The 18,527-nt window shown below is 42.0% G+C and overlaps 1 non-coding gene across 1 annotated transcript; it reads right to left on the reverse strand.

Annotated features, from left to right (window-relative positions):
* Positions 1-9,843: 9,843 nt before the first annotated feature.
* On the reverse strand, positions 9,844-9,947 carry LOC144309292 (U6 spliceosomal RNA). Its single transcript, XR_013375344.1, has one exon. It is a non-coding gene; the product is annotated as a U6 spliceosomal RNA (small nuclear RNA).
* Positions 9,948-18,527: the final 8,580 nt, after the last annotated feature.

Raw genomic sequence — 18,527 nt, forward strand, 5'->3', positions numbered from 1 at the left:
AACGGAGTAATAACCACAGTGCTGGAGATTTAGTGAGTGCTTACTATCGGCCAGGCCATGTGTGTTCTCATGGAAGCTTCCCAACCACCCTGTGAGGTGAAGATGATATTTCTCATCTCAAAGGTGAGGAAACAAGCAGTCCTTGCTAAAGAGATCACCAGGATCTTCTGGTCAGTGGCAGAGCAGAGATTTAAAGCTGGGCAGTCCAGTATCCAGACCCTCTGTGCCTTCTGTGACTCCAGATGGCTTTTTTGTAGTTCAAATTATAAATGGTGGAGGTAAGAGTTGAACCCAGACAGTTCAACTCAGGAGCCCGAGCTTCCAGTATCTTTTCTTTAAATTAAATTAAATTAAATTAAAAAAAATTTTAAAGTAGGCTCTTTGCCCAACATGGAGCTCAAACTCGTGGCCCCAAGATCAAGAGTCGCAAGCTCTGCTCACTGAACCAGCCAGGCGCCCCCAGAGCTCCCAGTGTCTTAAGGTCCCAGAAAGGGCAGCTACTTGCCTACCAGGAACTGGCTTGGGAATTCCTCCTGCTTGGCATTGCTTCAAATGACCAGATGATGCCCCTCCTTCTCGTGGTTCTGTCAGCATAAGGGAGGCAATCTAAGGGCCTATCCTCCTCTAGTCCAAGAAAACCCTTAAAGGGAGGGGGTAGTCTCATCATGGATTTACTCCGAAAACTGTCTAGATTTACAGCACATGAGACACTGCTGGGGTTTTGTGGTTTTGTTTTTGCATTTCTTCCTGTGGCTCAAGCAGAGGACCTGGAATCATATTGGGGGTTAAACCTGCCCTTTCTCTGGGAGAGACCACTTCACTGAGCCCTCTTAGTCATATATGTGTTAATCACCCACCTGGCAGTGCCTATGGGGGAAGCCTTCAATGCTGGGGAAAGATGGAAATGCACATGCTTCGAGTTGATATTTTATGTATTCTATTTAGTGATGCTAAAGTTGTCTTTCACTGCATTTTGCTTCAGCTGGCTGGAACTAAGGATAAGGTGAAAAGAACATAGTCTTTGGCCAAGGCAGAAGGATCTGGAGACCACAGTCAAAAGATGCTGACCATTGACTTGGGGGTGATTTGATCAGCCTACAGAAGAGTGGGGCTGGATATGCCCTGCTCTACCTTTCACTCTCTGCCTGCTAAATGGGGTGAAATAAGATGAGTGCTGGAGGCTTATCATTTTGGCTTGCTCCAAAATTTCCTAAATTATGTCTTTGGACAACGTTTTGCAACATTGAATCCCAAGGGTGTAGGGTACAGGGTGGGGTGTTGGGTTCAGTTGAGACCAGCTGGGTCTAGTAAGGAATGGTGAAAGCCAAAGAGAAACTAGATGTGAAGGTGACAGGGCTCATAATCTCTGGGAATGTGATTGGGCCCAGGGAGCGGCCCTAAATCTGTAATAGAGCCAGGTGAGCAGACACTGTAGGAGGAGAGCAAGATAAGATCATTGGCAAATGTAGATGTCCCATGGGCCTTTTTGGGGGAACTCAGAATGCTTCTAGTCAGTGATGAAGCTCTTTTTTTACTGTTGAATATCTGTAAGCCTGCTGTGTACAGTTGTGCAGATTGTTCACTGTACAAAGAGAATCTGACCAAGAAGACCTATGGGAACTGAAATTCAGCCTTCACTATACTCACCAAGTCATGCACTCTGGGCCAGAGATGTCTGTCTGGAGGAGTGCCCTTTTTCAAATTTTTTCAAGGGTAACATGTGGCCTATGGGAAGCCAGGACTCATATTCAGCATAGTGTGTGGTGCGTAGTAGGTAACTGACATTTGTTGACTGAAGGCAAAGGGTTGTGAAGCAGCTTGGTATGATGCACAATGTCGGGATTATTGTGAAAAGGAGGTATTCTAGGAGATGGGCACATAGTGTCATAAGCGAATTTAGCTTTTGGGATGTGTGTGGCTCAGTCATCTTGTTGGTAGAAGGTATGTGGTAACCAGAAGCCTCCTCCAAAATCTAGCTTATGTGTTCTTTCTGGCTGTTGTCCAGTTAGCTTGTGGTGGGCAGTGAGTGGACAGGTGGACTTGGACCTGCTGTGTTAGAGGGGTGCTCTCTAGAACCTTCGCACAAATCGGGGTCCCCAGTCAGATAAGACAAGGTTGGACTATCTGTGGAGGTGGAGAACATAAGGGAATGGTCTCCTGAGGAATACTTGGTGGGTGAAGGTCGGTGGAGTAGCTCTATTGAGCTACTTTAGCCTTTTTCCTTGCTGTAGCCAAAAATATGCCTCTGTGTAGTACAGAATGTTGATTAGGTCACAGGCCACCAGGAGTCAAGGTGCTTCATGCTGTGTGTTTCAAAAGAGTATTGGTCACTAGCATCACAGCACCGGTGGGACCGGCATATAGACTTTGCTGTCCGGGATGAGTAGGTGGCTGTGCTGGTGTAGGAGGCCCCCATCTATTCCACGTCTCTGGAGACCTCACTGAGATGAGCTTGCCTGGACCTCTTCTCGGTGCTGCTGGACCTGGGTTCAGGAAACCTTGGGGGAAGAGAGTGCCGTGTGAGTTTCCCAGCAAGCCACTTTGGAGCAGGTCTTCCTTGTTCTGGGAACAATCACTTGAAAGGGCCCTTTAGTAAATGTAAGATTGGTGCCCTCATTGTCCTGGGGTGAGGGTGGAACAGGACGTCTTGTGGTTTGACAAAGGGTGCCTCTCCCCAGATTCCTTGGTGTGTGGAGGTGGTTGCTGGGGAGGAGGAATGTAAATTAGCAGATGGGCCATGGAGCCTCTTGGGAGGGAAGGGGTCAAGATCTTATATCTTTTCTCATATAAAAATGTATTTATTTTGGGACGCCTGGGTGGCTCAGTGGTTGAGTGTCTGCCTTTGGCTCCGGGCGTGATCCCAGGGTCTTGGGATTGAGTCTACATCGGGTTCCCCACAGGGAGCTTGCTTCTCCCTCTGCCTGTGTCTCTGCCTCTCTCTCTCTGTGTCTCTCATAAATAAGTAAATAAAATATTTAAAAGGTATTTATTTTAGTTCACATTTCACATTTCAGAGTGATCACTCATGGGTGTATATTTATCATGTTTTATAATCTTCATTGCATTTAATACATTTCGTACATGTCTTTTTTCAGGAAGAGTTGTTTATTGCTTACCCCCCACCCCCGCCAGTGTGAGTTCCTTGAGGATAGGAAGTTCTCCGGAAGGAAATAACTCCTAACCCCAGTTGTTTAGTCATGCCACATTTTGGATTGTTTCATATGTGGATCATGAGTTTTATGAGGAAGTTTGTTTTTCTTAGAATTTCTGATTATCTTTTTTTTTTTTTTGCCCAAAAGATGTCTGTGCCTTTGTCCTTATGTTGCTGGTCTTTTCCAGCTGTTTAAATAGATGACTTGTTACATGCTCTGACATGTAAGCCTCCCTCCTATATCCCCATGCTTCGAATAATGCTTGGTACAGTAGTAGATGTTCTGTAAGTATCTGTTGAATGAATGAATGAATGAACGAATGGAAAAACAGTAAAGGAGGTTATAAATTTAAAAGTACAAGGGTTTTTCCTGCTTCTACCCCTGTCCTACCCATTAGAGTAACTTTTGATACTTGTGAGCCTCTTTTGATCATTTCTGATTTCTTTTTGTTCTTCTATTGCTTATTTCTGTAATTCCAAATGAGGGGCTTTTGCTGCAAAATCTTGATTTATATCCCTTAAGCAGCATCAACTCTGCACATGTCTGTTGAGGAATTTAGATCCCCCTTTCCTCTTGAGCTTCTCAGTTGTTTACCTGCAAGTCTGCATAATGTACTTACATTTCCATTTATACTTACCTATTGAGGCTCTACTCTGTAAAATGAGAAAACTACTTTCAACCTCTGTCAGTTTTTTCAATTAGTTTCATATTGTCAAAGTTTAAACAGCCTTTTTAAAAACAATTTTATTTATTTATTTGACACAGAGAGAACAAGCAGGGGGAGCAGCAGAGGGAGAGGGAGAAGCAGCTCCCTGCTGAGCAGGGAGCCCGATGTGGGGCTCGTGGGGCTCAATCCCAGGACTCCAGGATCATGACCTGAGCCAAAGGCAGACACATAACTGACTGAGCCCCGCAGGTGCCCCCAAATTGTCAACGTTTAAATTGTGTTCGTATTTACCTTCTCTTCTGTAACTGTGTATGTCTTGTGTGCTTTGTCTGTAGGTTGATTCACATCATTTTGTCAAGGCTAGTCATTGCAGAATCAGTGTGTGATTTGATCACTGGAGGAGATGGAATCCTATACCCTTATTCCTGAGCTACTCAATGGAGAATAGCAAGGGCTTCCAGTTCAAATGGTTTCTCTTGGGGATCCCTGGGTGGCGCAGCAGTTTAGCGCCTGCCTTTGGCCCAGGGCGCGATCCTGGAGACCCGGGATCGAATCCCACGTCGGGCTCCCAGTGCATGGAGCCTGCTTCTCCCTCTGCCTGTGTCTCTGCCTCTCTCTCTCTCTCTCTCTCTCTCTCTCTCTCTGTGACTATCATAAATAAATAAAAATTAAAAAAAATGGTTTTTCCTTTCCTACACTCTATCAGTTGCTTAGTCATGCCACATTTTTGGTAGTTTTATGTGTGGATTGTGACTTTTTGAGGTTTGCTTTTCTTAGAGTTTCTAATGACCCTTCTTTCTGTTGTTGTTGCTGCCAAAGATGTCTTTGTCATCATATGACTGATTTCTTCCCATTATTTGTTTTTTTTTTAAAGATTTTATTTATTTTTTCATGAGAGATACAGAGAGAGAGGCAGAGACATAGGCAGAGGGAGAATCAGGCTCCCCACAGGGAGCCTGATGTGGGACCCGATCCCCGGACCCTGGGATCACGCCCTGGGCGGAAGGCAGCCGCTCAGCCACTGAGCCACCCAGGCGTCCCCCTCTTCCCATTATTTGAATAGACAGCTTATCAAATGCACTGATTCTAAGCCTCCCTCCTGCATGGCTGCCATTTTAGCATCTTTTCTCATCGCGTTCCTGGGTTAGTGTCTTTGCTTCTTAGAGCCCAGGCCTTCGTTTTTTGTGGATCTCTTTTTTTGATTGCTGGAGCACATCCTCAAGTAATTAGTTTTTCCAGAGAAGAGAACTGGGAAGTAAAGTTTCTGAAGAATTTCATGCCTAAAAAACTCTATTTTTGTTTTTATATTTAACTAATATAGAATTATAGGTTCAAAGGGATTTTCCCTCAAACTTTATAGATATTGTTCTAGTGGGTTTTTGTTTTTGTTTTTGTTTTTTTTGCATCTAAATGTTGCCAAGGAGGACTCTTATTTCTTTGTAGACTTTTTTTCCCTCTAGAAGCTTTTATTTTTTTTAAAGATTTTATTTATCTATTCATGAAAGACACAGAGGAGAGAGAGAGGCAGACACACAGGCAGAAGGAGAAGCAGGCTCCACACAGGGAGCCCGATGTGGGACTCGATCCTGGGACTCCAGGACCACGCCCTGGGCCAAAGGCAGGCGCCAAACCGCTGAGCCACCCAGGGATTCCCTCCCTCTAGAAGCTTTAAGGATTTTCTCTTTACTCTCAATATCTTTAGACTTCACAAGGATATATTATTAGAGGCAAGTCGCCTTTTCTTTCATTGTACTTTCCACTCAGTGTTTTTTTTTTTTTTCAAACTAAAATCTTTCTTCTGGTTTTAAGAAAATTTCTTCTTTTTTATTACTTCTTCCCTGTTCTTGTTTTTCTTCCATTTAGTGGATATTGACTCTCCTGGACTGATACTTTATATATTTTTAAACTTTTCTCCCAGTTTCCCTAGAGAGGTGGTGAGGGTTCTAGGAGGTTTTTTCATAAAGGCCTTCCAACACTGCCTGGCCTGCAGTCCACACTCAATAATGGGTAGCTCTCATTACTGTTATTTGCTTATTTATTTTGATGGTCCTATCTTGGGGGGATGGTCCTAGGTGGGTCCTAGGTGGGTCCTAGGTAAATACTCCAATTGTATATCTCCTAAGTGTTCCTGACCTTGCAGTTATATCAGAGGTACTCCTAGAACCATTGCTTTCTGGTGACCCTTTCTGTAGGGCAAACTAATCAACACTAGGGAGCCCAGGGATGCTGTTCCCTTATGGTGACCTCCTTTTTTTTTTTTTTTTTTTGATGGTGACCTCTTGAAGAGGGACTCAGAAACAACCATGTCAATATTACACAAATGGGGGTGCCTGGCTGGCTCAGTCAGTAGAGCTTGTAACTCTTGATCTCTGGGTTGTGAGTTTGAGCCCCATGTTGGGCATAGAGTTACTTAAAAAAAAATACTACACTGATGCAGGGGGGTAAATGTAGACAGTACTCCAAATAAAAGGCAGAAGTTGCCAGACTGACACAAACAGAAAAGGACCGCCTAAAAGAAACCCAGTTACTTATGTTAAAGTAAAATGTTGAAAAAAATATGTACTATACAAACACTAATCGCAAGAAATGTATATTATTTTATTATTTTAAAGATTTTATTTAGTTATTCATGAGAGACACACACAGGCAGAGGGAGGAGCAGGCTCCCTGCTGGGAGCGTGATGTGGGACTCGATCCCAGGACCCCGGAATCACACACCACCTGAGCCGCCCAGGAGCCCCAATGTATATTACCTTAGATACATACTATATCCTATTTTAGATATATACTATATACATATTTCTATGTAGTATTTATTTTATATATAGCATGATTATATATAATATGTAATATGTATAAACATCAAATAAAGTAGATTTAATATGAGGAATATTGCCAGAGATACAGAGAGATATTTTGTAAAGATGGAAGGGTCAGTGCATAAGAAGGCATAATTCTAAGTGTGCATGTACCTTAATAACAGAGCTGCAAAATATGTAAAGCAAAAACTGGTAGGATTTAAAGGAGAAATAGACAAATCCACACTTATATTTGGAGACTTTCACACTCCTTCCTCAGTAATCAGTAGAGGAAGTAGATAATCATTAAGATACCATCAATCAACTTGTCCTAATGGATATTGATAGCTCTCTTCCCTAGCAACAGCAGAATACATATTGTTTTTGAGTGTGGAGCAGTGACCATGAGAAACCATATGCTGAGCCATCAAGAAATTGAAAGGAATGAAAATAACCCAGGGTATGTTCACTGACCATGAAGGAATTGGATTGGCAATCAATAATTAGAAAGCTATCAGGGAAACCCCCTAAATGTGGGGAAATTGAACAAATGCAGGGATACCTGGGAACTTTTGAATGACTTCACTGGAAGCCTGTTACTACTAATGTATACAGTTTCTCTTCCTCCTTCCTCTCCCCCGAACACACATCACTGTGTTTGCATCCATTCTGTTCTGTGAGGTCATTTGCTTTGTCACCATGAGAGAAGAAAAGAGGTTTTGGTAGTGAGGAGAGGTAGAGAAAGATAGGAGGAGCCCTAAGGGTATACTAATGGCCTCAGGTCCTTTTCTAGACCTGGAACTTCTTTTTTTTTTTAATTTTCTTTTTTATTTATTTATGATAGTCACACACACACACACACACACAGAGAGAGAGAGAGAGAGAGAGAGAGAGAGAGAGAGGCAGAGACATAGGCAGAAGGAGAAGCAGGCTCCATGCAACAGGAGCCCGACATGGGACTCGATCCCGGGTCTCCAGGATCGCGCCCTGGGCCAAAGGCAAGCACTAAATCGCGGCGCCACCCAGGGATCCCCGTAGACCTGGAACTTCTGTGGTGAAGCAAATGAGAACCATGAGTTGCTGGACCTGTCTCAGGGAGACTTCGAGAGGCTGAACAAAAGCAGACCCATTTCAAAACCCAGGTGACAGAACATGGCACAGAACTGGGGAGGACACCCTTGTAATCCAGAACCATTTGGGCACCCCAAGGATGGCAAGCTTCCGGAGGGGCTCCAGAAAGCACATTAGCATGGGCAGTGGTATTTCATTAGAGACCCTAAGTAATCAGATTTCTGTAAGTGACTTTGCAAGCAGAAGATGTGGTTAAGTGGAAGCTGGAACAGTGTAAGAAAATAGGGTGAGGGGACCCCCGGGTGGCTCAGCGGTTGAACGTCTGCCTTCGGCTCAGGGTGTGATCCTGGAGTCCTGGGATCAAGTCCCACATAGGACTCCCTGCATGGAGCCTGCTTCTCCCTCTGCCTGTGTCTCTGCCTCTCTCTCTCTCTCTCTCTCTCTCTGTGTGTCTCTCATGAATAAATAAAATCTTAAAAAAAAAGAAAATAGGGTGGGCCCCCCAGAAATAAATGGTATGGGAGGCACTTTAAAGTGGTATGTGGTCTTACTATTATATAGATACTTCACTAAGAAACATATATAACTGGGAACAACAGGTGAAATAGTCTTCTTTTCTTTTTTAGAAAGCATCTCTCAACTAACATCTTTTTTAAAATTTAAATTCAATGAATTAACATATACTGTATTATTAATTTCAGCAGTAGAGTTCAGTGACTCATCAGTTGCACATCACACCCAGTGCTCATTACATCATGTGCCCTCCTTAATGCCCATCATCCTGTTACCCCATCCCCCCCCCTCCCCTCCAGCAACCCTGTTTGTTTCCTATGATTAAGTCTCTTACAGTTTGTCTCCCTCTCTGATTTCGTCTTGTTTTATTTTTTCCTCTCTTTCCCTATGCTCCTCTGTTTATTTTCTTAAATTCTACATGAGTGAAATCATATGATAATTGTCCTCCTCTGATTTATTTCACTTAGCATAATTACACTCTAGTTTCATCCACATCATTGCAAATAGCAAGATTTCTTTTTTCTGATGGCTGAGTAATATTCCACTGTGTGTGTGTATATATACATATACATATACATAGCCTCTTCTTTATCCATTCATTTGTCAATGGACATCTGGGCTCTTTCCATAGTTTGGCTATTGTGGACATTGCTGCTATAAACACTGGGATGCAGGTGTGTCCCTTCAGATCACTACACTTGTATCTTTGGGTTAAATGCCTAGTAGTGCAATTGCTGGATTGTAGGGTAGCTCCATTTTCGACTTTTGGAGGAAACTCCACACTGTTTTCCAGAGTGGCTGCCCCAGCTTGCACCCCCCACCAACAGTGTAAGAGGGTAGAATAGTCCCCTTTTCTGGAATAAATAACAAGATCTTCCAGGGGCCAGTCTTAGGGACTCTTGATAATCCAGGGTAGCTTGAGGGTTTATGCATAAAGAGAAATACAGCAACTCCTTCTGATTGGTCTGTTGCCTGGACTCCAACAGATTTTTCTATACAGAGAATTATTGTGCCTTGTAGATTCATGATGAAGAAACATCCCTTACATTCAGTTCTTAGCAGGTTAAATTTGGATAGGAACATGTAAAGCCAATGATAAATGTAGGAGGCTGGTATAGACCTGCATAAACAGTGTTGAGAAGACTTAACACCACAGAGTAAGGGCAACAGAAAGAGCTTTTTATAGGGACACCTGGGTGGCTTAGCAGTTGAGCATCTGCTTTCAGCTCAGGGCCTGATCCCTGGGCCCAGGGATTGAGTCCTGCAACGAGCTCCCTGCAGGGAGCCTGCTTCTTCCTCTGCCTATGTCTCTGCCTCTCTCTGTGTGTCTCTCATAAATAAAGTCTTTTTTTATAAAAAAAAAGAGATTTTTATAAATTATGTCAAGAGCAAGAAGAAAATCTTTCAAGAAAAACATACAATTGACCATGACATAGTGATGAATGATAAAGAGAGACCAGAGCTCCTCTGTCCTCACTTTGTTTTTTGTTTTTTGTTTTTTTTTTCCTGTCCTCACTTTGTACCTGTATTCTCTGTCAAGGGGAAATTTTCATACTAAAAAGTCTAGCCCGGTGCTCTTCAAACTTTACCATGCATGTGTGTCACCTCAGGATTTTGTTAAAAACGAGATTCTTTTTTAAAAAAAGATATGGAATGTTTCATGAATTTGCGTGTCATCCTTGTGGCAGGCCATGCTAATCTCCCTGTCGCTCCCAATTTCAGTGTCTGTGCTGCCAAAGTGAGCACTTAAAATGGAGATTCTGATTTGGTAAGTCTGAGTGGGGCCCAAGAATTTGCATTTCTAACAAGTTCCCAGGTGATGCTGATGCAGCTGGTCCTCCAATCACACTTTGAAGAGTAACAGTCTAGATCAAACAGTGAGGAAGAAAGAAAAGCCCAGGATGGATAAATCATCAACATGGTTTTTAAGAGCGTCTCATTGCTGGGGCGCCTGGGTGGCTCAGCCATTTAAGCGTCTGATGGTCATGGGCTCGGGGCCCTGGGCTCCTTGCTCAGCCTCAGCGGGGAGTCTGCTTGTTTCTTTCCCTCTGCCCCTCGTCCCACTTGCATGCTTGCTTTCTCTTAAATAAATAAATAAAATCTTTTTTTTAAGTATTTCATTGCTTTAACCAGGTTCAAGTGTTTGATCCAGACACCAGGAGTGCCTGAGAATGAGACCTTTAAACCACTGTTGGGGATCCTTTGGTTTTCATCAATGTGGAGAGAAGGAGACGTGCTAGAAGCCTGAGGAGAGGCAAATGCAGATCATGGGTTTCAAAACAGGCAAGAAGTGCAAGTGGAAGGAGACAGATCAGGAAGCTTGATGTTGATTCCAGGAGACAATCTAAAATGGATTATTTTTAAAGCATGGTTTCTGTTCAGTGGACCCAGGATGATTTCCCTGAGAACAAATCCTGTCAGACTACTTTCATTATCTTTGAGAGGTTTACTAGAATGATAGGTCAGGGCAGCTGCCATAGATAGAGAGCACGTGAAATCTGGCCCAACACTAGCTGAGGCCTTTCAAGATCTTATTTGTGCAAAGCAGCACAATTGTGACTGGCCAGTGAGGGGGATTAGTAACTGGTTGATCCAGTCTGCCAAGAGAGCCCTGATTAATGATTAATAGCTCCCAAAAGATAATGTCCAGGGCTACTATAAGGCTTCATCCTCGGCCTGGTCTGCTGCAGCAATTTTATCACTGGCTTAGACCCGTGGTTCTCATATATTAGGGCACATCAGGATCTCTTGGGGACAAAGGATGCTTGTGAAAATATAGGTTCCAAGTCTCCAATCCTGGGCTCTGATTCAGAAGGTCTGAATGTATTTTTTATTAAGCATTTCAAGGTGACCCTGAGGAGGGTGCTCTGTGGAGCTTAGTTTGAAAAAAAAAAAAACCCACGATGAATAAGAATGAACATAAGCAGCACAAAACACTCTTTTACAAATGTGTATTTGGAGTTTCCCAACTGAGTGACTCCTAGTAAAGCCAAGGCTAGTATTTCTTTAGAGAGCCATCCTCAAGCCCTGAGGCTGCCCATTTTCATGATTCTGAAGGGGGCTGAGAGTGGGGAAGTATTTTTACCTTTGGTCTATATTGTTTTCATTAATTATTATTATTATTTTTTAAAGATTTTATTTATTTATTCATGAGAGACACAGAGAGGCAGAGACATAGGCAGAGGGAGAAGCAGACTATCTGAGACTTGATCCCAGGACCCCAGGATCATGACCTGAACCAAAGACAGACACTCAACCACTGAGCCATCCAGGCATCCCTATTAATTATTTTTTTTAAAGATTTTATTTATGTATTTATTTGAGAGAGAGCATGAGTGGGGCAGGAGGGGCAGAGGGAGAGGAAGGGGGAGACTTTAAAAGGAAGTTTAGGACTTCTGCTGTCTAGAAGATGGAACACATATACTTTCTGCTATTTCTCTGATGAAGTACAACTGATATCCCTTGACATTGTATATAAAACAAACATACAGGGATGCCTGGCTGGCTCAGTCATTAGAGCGTGTGACTCTTGATTTCTGAGTCTTGAGTTCAAGCCCCATGCCTGGGTGTAGAGATTACTTAAACAAAGCATACAGAGGCTCTGAATGGTGGAGAGAAAAGGTATATTGTTTAGGGATCTTAGGATGCAAGGAACAATACAGTGGTGAGTTCCCTGGGTTTCTTTTGGCCTCGTGTACCATATGTTTGAAGCTGTAGTAGGTGGCCACCCAGAAGTGCGGAGGCCCACAACCTGGAACTGCCAGGGAATGCAGACCAAAAAGAGGCCCAAGAAAAGTTTGCTCTCTTTAGCCAAAGACCAGAAAAGAAACAGCCACGAGTGACAGAAAACATTTAGATAATAACTGCTTTTCTCCAGCCACGCACTACAGAAAAGTCGTGGCACCATCCCCACTTTTATGCCAGCAAAGGCCAAGGGAGGAGCCTAGATATCTGCCCTCACAAGGTTGTCATGAGGTACCTGAGACCTCCTGGCATGGTGGTGGCAGAGGATCCTTGGAGGAGAGTGAAGACATTGAGCACTGCCCCTCAGTAATGGGGCCGCCTCCCCTCAAGATGTCACTAGAACCCATGTGGAGACCGTCACCCGCACTTCCCAGCCAGATACGTGTCAGTAGAGCCAGAGTGAGGAGCTGGAACTCCCAGCACCAAGCAGCTGCCCCTCCTGGGTGGGAAAGGAGACCCAGGGAGTAACCTGGACTTTCACCGCCACTCTGCAGTAACATGGCGCCATCTCCTCTTTCCTCTGACAGAAGTGTCACAGGAAGCCAGATGAAACAGAAGGTTTAAATAGGATACAAAGTCTTACAACATAGCACCCAGAGTGTTGAGGTTTCAACCAAAAGTCACTCATCATACCAAGTGGCTTTCAAACTGATTGAAAAAGACAAAAAGATGTGGTAGTAGTGTCCCTGGGCTGCCATAACATGCTATTACAAACAGAGCGGCTTAAAAACAACAGAAGTTTGTTGTCTCATAGTTCTGGAGCCTAGAAGTCTGAAATCAAGAACCGAGGTGTTGACAGGGCCACACATCCTCTGAAACCCCTAGGGGAGAATCCTTCCTGGCCTCTCCCTAGCTTCTGGTGCGGCTGTCAGTTCCTTGGCTCACAGTGGGATCACTCCAATCTCTTCCTCTGTTATCACATAGCATTCTCCCTGTGTCCGCGTCCAAATCTACCTCCTATAAGGATATCAGTCATATTTCATTAGGACCCATCCTAATGACCTCATCTGAATGGAATTACATTTGCAAAGACCCTATTTCCAAATAAGGACACATTTACAGGTAATAGGGGATGAAGGCATCAACACATCTTTGTGTTTTGTGGATACAGTTCAACCAATAACAGTTGCCAACATAAGATGGCAGAAATGTAAGAATTCTCTGACAAATATTTTAAAGTTGCCGTAATAAAAATGCTTTAGCAAGCAGTTATGAACACACTTGAAACAAATAAAAGAGTTTATATAAAATAGAAACAAATGAGAATTCGAGAATATAAAGAAGCACAAAATGGGAATTTTAAAACTGAAAAATACAATCGCCGAGATAGAAAATTTAGAGGATGAGCTCAACAGAAGGACAGAGGTAACAGAGGACAGAATCAATAAACTGGGAGATGACACAATAGAAATGACCCAATCTGAGCAACAGAGGGAGAAAATAAGTCTTAAAGATTTATTTATTTATTTATTTATTTATTTCACAGAGCGCAAGCAGAGAAGGGGCAGAGGGAGAGGAAGAGAGAGAGAATCCCAAGCAGATTCCCTGCCTGAGCATAGAGCCCAATATGGAGCTCAATCTCACAACCCTGAGATCAAGACCTGAGCCAAAACCAAGAGTTGGACGCTCAACTGATTGAGCCACCTACGTGTCCCAGGAGAAAACAGATCTTAAAAAATGAACAGAGCCTTGAGTACCTGAACGATTATAACAAAAGATCTAATATTTGTGTTTTTGGAGTCTTAGAAGGAGACTCTCAGAAGGAGAAAAAGGGTAGGACTTGAGAAATAGGAGGGGCACCTGGCTGGCCCAATCAGTAGAGCACATGACTCTTGATCTTGGGGTTGTGAGTTCCAGCCCCATCTTTGGCAAAGAGCTTACTTAAAAAAAATTCAAAGAAATAATGACTAAAATTTTCCCAAATATGGCAAGAAACACAAAGCCACAGGTTCGTGAAGCTGAGAAAATCTCAAACAGGATATACTCAAAAAAATCCATACCAAAGCACATCATAATTAAACTTCTGAAAACTAAAGACAGAAAAAAAAAAAAAATCTTGAAAGCAGCCAGAAAAAAAAATGATATCTTGGGGAAATAACAATTTGAATATGGCAGATTTCGTATCAGAAGTCATGGAATCCAAAAGGAATTGGCACAATATTTTTTTAAATGGTGAAAAAAAGGAATTGTTAACCTGGAATCCTATACCTAATGAGAACATCCTTTAGGAATGAAAGGAAAATCGGGACATTCTCAGATTAGGAAAAACTAAGAGAATTTGTCACCATCAGACCAACCTTAAAAGAATAGCTAATGGAATTGCTCTAAACAGAAAGAACATGATAAAAGAAGAAATCTTAGAACAGCAAGAAGGAAGAAAGAAGAATACACTAAATAAAAATATGGGTAAATAAAATAATCTTTTTTTTTTTTTTTTACAATTCCATTCTTATAAGGTTTATTTCTTAGTTGTTTTTTTAAGCTCAATTTAGTTAACATATAGTGAATTACTAGTCTCAGGGATGAAAATTAGCGATTCATCAGTTGCATATAATGCCCAGTGCTCATTATATCTAATACCCACCACCGAATTACCCCACCTCCCACTCACCTCCCCTCCAACAACCCTCAGTTTGTTTCCTATAGTTAAGCATTTCTTTTTTTTTTAGTTTATTTATTTTTATTTATTTTTATTATTATTTTTTAATTTTTTATTGGTGTTCAATTTACTAACATACAGAATAACCCCCAGTGCCCGTCACCCATTCACTCCCACCCCCCGCCCTCCTCCCCTTCTACCACCCCTAGTTCGTTTCCCAGAGTTAGCAGTCTTTACGTTCTGTCTCCCTTTCTGATATTTCCCACACATTTCTTTCTCCTCTTCGAGTTTTCTATATTATGTTTGATGGTTGAAGTCACACTTGTAACACTATCTGATGTTCTAAATGTGTGTAGAGGAAGTATTTAGGACAATTATATTATAAGTAGGGAAAGAAAAAAAATACAACAACAACAACAAAAAAGAGCTAGAAAATATGTGAAGCAAAAGCTAAAGATAAATAAGCTTCACAATCATACCTGAACACTTCAGTAACCCTTTTTCAACAACTAATAGAACAACTAGACAGAAAATAAGCAAGGATGAACAACTCAACAACATCAACCAAGAAGATCTTATAGACATTTCTAGGACAATCCAGCCAACAACAGCAGAATACGCATTCTTTACAAGTGCCCATGAAACATACATGAAAATAGAGCATATTCTGGACCATAAAACAAGATGGTCCAGAATCTTGTTTTTTCCAGATTTCCAGAAAAATTTTAAATAACTATGTTCTCTGATCACAATGGAATCAGAGTAGAAATCAATAAGCAAAAAGATAACAGGAAAATCTCCAAACACTCAGAAACTCAAAGCATGCTTCTAAATAATCCATGGGTCAAAGAGAAAGTCTCAAAGGAAATTAAAAAAATACATTGAACTAAATGAGAATGAAAATGCAACATATCAAAATTTGTGATGTGCTGCTAAAACAGTGTCGGGAGGAAAATTTACTAATGTGCACTAAATGCACACATTAGAAAAGAGGAAAAGTCTCAAATCAATCCTCTCAGCTTCCACCCCAAGAACCTGCAAATACAAGAGCAAAATAAACCCGAAGTTTATTTTATAGAAGGAAAAAACAATAATTGATCAAAGCAGAAGTCAATGAAAGCAGAGGTGGAAAAGCAATAGGGAAAAACAATGAAACAGAGAACTGATTCTTTGAAGATCAATAAGCAAACTTTTACTAGCACTGACGAAGAAAAAAAGAGAAAGAAGGGGAGCCTGGCTGGCTCAGTTGGAAAGGCATGGGACTCTTGGGCAGCCCAGGTGGCTTAGCGGTTTAGTGCCACCTTCGGCCCAGGGCCTGATCCTGGAGACCCGGGATCGAGTCCATGTCAGGCTCCCCGCATGGAGACTGCTTCTCCCTCTGCTTGTGTCTTGGCGCCTCTCTCTCTCTCTCTCTCTCGAATAAATAAAATCTTAAAAAGGAAAGGCATGGGACTCTTGATCTCAGGGTCATGAGTTAGAACCCCACATTGAGCATAGAGATGACTTAAGTGAATAAAGAGAGAGAGAGAGAGAGAGAGAGAGAGAAGACACACATTATCAATAGCCAGAATCAAACAGGATAGCATTACAGATCCTACAAACATCAAAAGGATAATAAAAATACAATGGAAATCTTCACACATATAAATTTGACAACTTGGAATGGACCAATTCCCTGAAAAACATGAACTGCCACAACTCACCGAATATGAAACAGATTATTTGAATAACCTTGTAACTTTAAGAAATTAAAGTTATAATTTAAAAACTCTCAAAAAAGGAATCTCCAGGCCCAGATAGCTATATTGGAGAATTATACGAAAGATGTAAAAAAGGATTTACACCAATTCTACCAATTTCTTCCAGAAAATAGAAGAGAAAATATAGTTGACCCTTAAACAACACTGGAATTAGGAGTGCTGATCCCCTTGCAGAGTCAATCCATGTATAACTTTTAACTACCCCCCCCAAATTTAATGTCTAATAGCCTACTATTGACCAGAAGCCTTCCTGATAACATCAGTAGTTGATTAACACATATTTTGTATATGTATTATATATTGTCTTTGTACAATAAAGTAAGCTACAGGAAGGAAAAGACTTTTTAAAATTTTTTTCTGACTTTATTTATTTATTCATGAGAGACACAGAGAGATAGCTGAAGGGAGATGCTTAACCACTGAGCCACCCAGGTGTCCCTGGAATGAAAACATGATTAAGAAAATCTTAAGAGAAATACAGGGCAGCCTGGGTGGCTCAGCGGTTTAGTGCTGCCTTCAGCCCAGTGTGTGATCCTGGAGACCCTGGATCGAGTCCCACGTCAGGCTCCCTGCATGGAAGCCTGCTTCTCCCTCTGCCTGTGTCTCTGCCTCTCTCTCTTTCTGTGTGTCTCTCATGAATAAATAAATAAAATCTTAAAAAAGGAAGAGAAATACATTTACAGTATTTTACTGTAAAAAAATCCATGTGTAAGGGAACCCACACAGTTCAAACCCACGGTGTTCAAGGATCAACTGTACTTCTCAATTCACTTTATGAGCTAGTATTAATCTGATATCAAAACCAAAGAGACATCACACAATAAAGAAAACTAGACACCAGTAGCCTTCAGGAATACAGATGCAAAAATCCTTCATAAGAATTTAGCAAATAGGGGGCACTTGGCTGGCTCAGTCAGAAGAGTATGTGACTCTTGATCTTGGGGTTGTAAGTTTGAGCCCTGGGTTGGGCATAGAGATTACTAAAAAAACAAAACAAGGGAACCCTGGGTGGCGCAGCGGTTTAGCGCCTGCCTTTGGCCCAGGGCGCGATCCTGGAGACCCGGAATCGAATCCCACGTCGGGCTCCCGGTGCATGGAGCCTGCTTCTCCTTCTCCCTCTGCCTATGTCTCTGCCTCTCTCTCTCTCTCTGTATGACTATCATAAATAAATAAAAAAAAGAAAAACAAAACAAAACAAAACAAAAAGATAATAACAAATAGATTTCAGCAACATATAAAAGGAACCATATACCATGTCTAAGTGGGGTTCATTCTGGGGATGCAAGGATACTTCAGAGTTCTAAATCAATCAATGTGATCTGCCATATCAACAGGCCACAGAAGAAAATTTAAATGATCATATCAATTGATGCAGGAAAAGCTTTTTGATAAGATGCCATACCTGTTCAAAATAAAAACTCTGTTTACTAGGAATAGAGGAGAGCTTCCTCAACTCAATAGAGAGTATGTACAAACCCTCCCACCCAGCCCAAAATTATGAGTATGTCATCTGTTGTGGCAAAAGAGACTTTGCAGATGTCATTAAATTAAGGATCCTGACATGGGAAGATTATCCTGGAACATCCAAGTGTGCCAGTATATAATCACAGGGTCCTTACAAGAGGGAGAGAAGAGGGTCAGAGTCAGAGAAGGAGGTGTGAGAATAGAAGCTGAGATTGGGGTGATGTGCTCTGCAATCGGAGTAAGGGGTCACAAGCCAAGGAATGCAGGCAGGCTCTGGAAGGTGGAAAAGACGAGGAAACAAATTCTTCCCTGGGGCCTCCAGAAGGAACACTGCCTTGCTGGCACTCTGATTGTAGGACTTCTGACCTCCAGAACTGTAAGATAAGAAATCTTCTGGTATCATTTTGAGCCACCTAGTTGTTTTAAACCACTCAGTTTGTGGTAGTTTTTTAGAGTAGCAATAGGAAACCGTAACACAGAGGTGATGGCAATTGGTAGCACAAAGTCTAAAAAGCTCCCTAGCAAGGGCGCCTGGCTGGCTCAGTCAGTAGAGCATGCGACTCTTGCTCGTGCCCCATATTGGGTGCAGAGATTACTTCAATAAAGAAATTAGATTGAAAATAAAAAGATTCTCTGACAAAGCTCTTGGCTATTGTCTGGCTTGTTGATCCCTGGAATATGGGAGTGATGCAGATATGAATTCCTATTTCCGATATTGTTTTTGTGTCTCTTAGCATGTGTTTGTCTGTGTTAATGTGA

The sequence above is a fragment of the Canis aureus genome, chromosome X, assembly GCF_053574225.1.
Source record: "Canis aureus isolate CA01 chromosome X, VMU_Caureus_v.1.0, whole genome shotgun sequence".
In the NCBI taxonomy this organism is placed as follows: domain Eukaryota; kingdom Metazoa; phylum Chordata; class Mammalia; order Carnivora; family Canidae; genus Canis; species Canis aureus.